The sequence below is a fragment of the Cucurbita moschata genome, unplaced genomic scaffold (genome assembly GCF_002738365.1).
Source record: "Cucurbita moschata cultivar Rifu unplaced genomic scaffold, Cmos_1.0 Cmo_Scf00359, whole genome shotgun sequence".
NCBI lineage: Eukaryota > Viridiplantae > Streptophyta > Magnoliopsida > Cucurbitales > Cucurbitaceae > Cucurbita > Cucurbita moschata.
Genome location: NW_019268875.1, coordinates 4,796 through 9,777, shown reverse-complemented (window position 1 = coordinate 9,777; position 4,982 = coordinate 4,796). Strand labels below are relative to the sequence as shown.

At 34.9% G+C, this 4,982-nt stretch overlaps 1 non-coding gene across 1 annotated transcript; it reads right to left on the bottom strand.

Moving 5' to 3' along the window:
- Positions 1–3,052: 3,052 nt before the first annotated feature.
- Positions 3,053–3,125, bottom strand: TRNAA-AGC. Its single transcript has one exon. It is a non-coding gene; the product is annotated as a tRNA-Ala (tRNA).
- Between the last annotated feature and the right edge of the window lie 1,857 nt (positions 3,126–4,982).

Sequence of the window (4,982 nt, the reverse complement as noted above, 5' to 3'; positions counted from 1 at the left end):
AATTTGCAGCTTATATATCATAGAGTCTGTAAGCTTTTGACTATTCACTAACTCTGAGCAAAACATAACTCAAACTCTTATCATCTAGCCTAGTTCTCTGAGCTGTCTCCTCTTTTTGTCTCTGAATCAACTGGAGCTCACAATATTGTTCTTCTTCCTTCGGCTGCAGCTCCAGAACTAATCGTCGCTGTGCTTTTTCTACCCTTCTTCTATTCTCTTCCAGCATTTTATCTAGCTCTTCTCTCTCTTTTCATGCTTGTTCTTCTTTTTGTCTTGTAGCACTAAGAGCGACTTCTTTCTCTTTCTCAAGCCTTTCTTCAACTTCTTCTGAATTAATTAGTTCTTCCATCCTCCTAGCTGCATCTTCTTCTAACTTCTTCAACTCTGCTTCACGCCTTTTCTTCTCTTCTTCCTCTTTCTTAAGCTTCTCTATGGAATGATTCCGATCAGTGGATGCACAACTAGGACTGGAACTGAAGGATTTGGGGAAAGGAGATAACGAGGAAGACCTACTTCTACGTTGGCGACTGAAGGAACTTGAACGGCTGCTTCTCCTGGAATGGGTAGTGGAATGATAGGGGGAAGGACTTGGGTCCCTTCTGCTTCTCTGACTATGGCGATAAGAATTGGAGCGGTGAGTTTATGACAGAGACCTTGAACCACTTCTCCCCATAAGTTTCAATTGAGTTTGAGTGGCTGCTACAGGCTGAGATATAGCATGCAATACGAACATTCGATTCAAAGACATCTTTGTCTCCATGATTAAGTCTCTCTCAGGATGAAACACCTTGCATGTTCCATTTTGAAACAAAAAGGTAACCTCTTTGCTTGCAATTTACCACTACTCAACAAATTGTTCCTCAGGTCTGGCACATAGAACACTCCTGTTATTATCATTATGATTCCATTCACTTCCAGCTGTAAATTACCCTTTCCGGTTACAACCATGCTTGAAATTCCCAATGAAAATGTCCTAGCTTGTGACAGTTATAGCACTCCACTATGGCCTTGTTGAAGGTTTGTCTGCCTCGTCCCCTTCCTCTGCCTCTAAAGCTTCCACGACCTTGACTCCTTCCTCCAGCAGACTGCACAAGTGGACTCTCTATCGACATACTTTTATTATGACACACTTAGAAGATTGTTGCTTCTAGTTTTAACTAGTTTAGGGCATGGCTCTGATACCAAATTGTTAGGAACAGAAAAAGAAAATTGGAAAGATCAGAAGAATTGGGAGAAATCTCTCATCCAATTGAAGAATGACTAAATCAAATCTAATTCAAATAACTAGATCAAATCTAATCCAAATAACTCAATCAAATCTAATCCTAACAGTTACCATATCTATTTGGTATCATATTTATGTCTCGTATCTATATCTCATTTTTATTTTTGTGACTCTGAGATATTTTGCTTTTATAAATAGATATCTTCACGAAAATAAGTTTAATTTATGTTGAGATGGAGAATAAAAATTTACACTTAAAGGACGTTGATACTTGGGACTTTGATTCCTCTTAGTGTGAAGCTTGCATCTTGCAATTACTTGGGTAAAGAATGTGTTTCACTTAAAATTCACTCAAGAGAAAATAATCAAATAACGAACCATATTTGAGAGAGGATAACTTTTTTTTTTTTTTAATCTTTGGGAAACAAGAAAGAATAAAAATTAAAACATGGCATGAATGACATCTTCTTGAATCTTTGTTTTGTTCTCCTAAATGTATATAAAAAAAATCTTATATATTTTTAGATATAATTTAAGATTACCTATTTAATAAAACTCCATCCAAACTTCTACTCATAAATTTAATTATTATTTGTATACAATTGTTAATATGTAAGAAAATACACGTACAAAATGTTTATACTATTGGTAGTACACTAGTCTCGGTTGTTTGACTAAAACAATGCAACCATTGTCCAAACTAAAGAATTTGATTCGAAGCTATCTCCTAATAGAGGGAGGCTCAATTAGACTTTGTTGTAAGATTCGACCCTATCAATTTGAATAGCGTTCTCCAACTATAAATATTGAACTCTAAAGTATTCACGAGCAAAGTAAGTTTGTTGAAACTATCTATAAAAGTGTTCCAAAGTGAGTCGTGGAGAAGATTTGCCTTAAAATCTAGTTCCAATTAAGGATGTCAATGATGAAGAAGTGCAAGCTGTTGGAAGGTTTGCCGTGGAAAATTTCAGAGGTGGTAGATATAATTTAATCTACAAGCGTGTGGTGGTCTTTTCAGTCCCATATAGGCTTTGACCCCAAATTTTATATTATTGTGATAGAAGCTATAAATGACAACAATATTCATTGGTCAGATATTGCAATTGTGAAGAAGTTCCGTCATATGCATGGGACGCTACCGCCATCCAATAAGCTCTTATCATTTGGAGGAATCTTTTAAGGAATTCATCAAATTCCCTCTCCACTACAAGTAGTATAAGCTCTTATAAGTTCCGTCATATGCATGGGACGCTACCGCCATCCAATAAGCTCTTATCATTTGGAGGAGCTCCTATCTCTTTAAGGAATTCATCAAATTCCCTCTCCTATATCATATATCAAATTCCCTCTCCACAAGTAGTATATCATATATCAAATTCCCTCTCTACAAGTAGTATATATATCATATATCAAATTTCCATCTCCACAAGTAGTATATCATATATCAAATTCCCTCTCCACAAGTAGTATATCATATATCAAATTCCCTCTCCACAAGTAGTATATATATCATATATCAAATTTCCCTCTCCACAAGTAGTATATCATATATCAAATTCCCTCTCCACAAGTAGTATATATATCATATATCAAATTTCCCTCTCCACAAGTAGTATATCATATATCAAATTCCCTCTCCACAAGTAGTATATATATCATATATCAAATTTCCTTTACAATAAGTCCTCTCTCTATGTGCTTGTGGGACATTAGTCAGCCATAATGATATAATAATCCTTTTATAAGTATCTTTTCTTTTTCTCTCGTACCCACCTTATACATAACATGTTAAATTAATTCATACTTAAAAAAATAATTTCTCCTTTTTGGAGATGCAGGGTATCGATCCCCGTACCTCTCGCATGCTAAGCGAGCGCTCTACCATCTGAGCTACATCCCCACAATTTTTGCATCACAAAACCCTAAATTTTCCGTCATCAATAATAGTAAAAATGAAGAAATAGAAAAGAAATAATATATTTAATAATAGATAGTCTTATTTTTGGAGATGCGACGTATCGATCCCCATACCTATCGCATGCAAAGCGAATGCTCTACCATCTGAGCTACATCCCCATGATTTTTATATCATAAAACCCTAAATGTCCCATCATCAATAATAGTGAAAATAAAAAAATATCAAAATATTAATAACAAATAGTTTGGTTTGGTGATGCGGGGCATCGATAATTGTGAAAATGAAAAAATATAATAACAAATTAAATACTTTCTTTTGGAGAGGCGGGTTATCAATCCCCGTACAACTCGCATACAAAGCGAGCGCTTTACCATCTAAGCTATATCTCTACAATTTTTACGTCACGAAACCCTAAGCATCTCGTCATGAATAATAGTGAAAATGAAAAAATATCGCTACTCATTATGTCATAAATAAGGAAATATTAATTGAAATAAAATAGTAATAATGAATAGCTTCTTTTGGAGATGCGAGGTATCGATCCCTGTATCTCTCCCATGCTACATTCCCACGATTTTACATAAAAAAAACTCTAAACTTCCCATCATCAATGATATGAAAATGAAAAACTATCCCCGCTCATTATGTCGTAAATAAGGAAAAATTTAAAAGAACTAATATACTTAGTAATTGTTTCCTTTGTTGATGCATGGTATCGATCCCAGTACTTCTCACATGGGATGCAAACACTCAACCATCTAAGCTATATCCTCAAGATTCTTACATCACAAAATCCTAAACATTTCGTCATCAACAATAGTGAAAATAAAAAAATAACGCTATTCATTATGTCATAAATAAGGAAAAATTGAACAGAAATAAAATAGTAATAACGAATAGTTTCTTTTGGAGGTATGGGGTATCGATCCGATCCTCGTACCTCTCGCATGCTAAGCAAGCAATCTACCATCTAAGCTACATTCCCACAATACTTATATCAGAAAACCCTAAATGTCCCGTCATCAAGTGAAAATGAAAAAATATCTCCGCTAATTATGTCATAAATAAGGAAAGGTTGAATAGAAGTAAAATATTAATAACAAATAGTTTCTTTTGGAGATGCGGGATATCCCCTTAACTCTCGCATGCTAAATGAGCTCTACCATCTAAGCTACATCCCCACAATTCTTGCATCATAAAACCCTAAATTTCCCATCATAAGCTACATGACCACAATTCTTGCATCATAAAACCCTAAATTTCCAATCATAAGCTACATCCCCACAATTGTTGCATCATAAAACCCTCAAATTCCCATCATAAGCTACATCCCCACAATTGTTGCATCATAAAACCCTCAAATTCCCATCATAAGCTACATCCCCACAATTGTGTATCGATCCCCATACCTCTCGCATGCAAAGCGAGTGCTCTACCATCTAAGCTATATCCCAAAAATTCTTATGTCACAAAGTCCTAAACATCTCGTCATCGGTAATAGTGAAAATGAAAAACTATCCCGGCTCATTATGTCCTAAATAAGAAGAAATTGAAAAAAAAAAATATACTTAGTAATCGATTCAATCGGAGATGCAAGGTATTGATCCCCGTACTTTCCACATGGGAAATGAACGCTCTACCATTTGAACTACATCCCTACAATTCTTACATCAAAAAACCATAAACGTCCCTTCATCAATAATTGTGAAAATGAAAAAGTATCTCTGCATATTATGTCATAAATAAGGAAATATTGAATAGAAATAAAATATTAATAATAAATAGTTTCTTTTGGAGATGCGAGGTATCGATCCTCGTACCTCTCGTATGCTAAGCCGT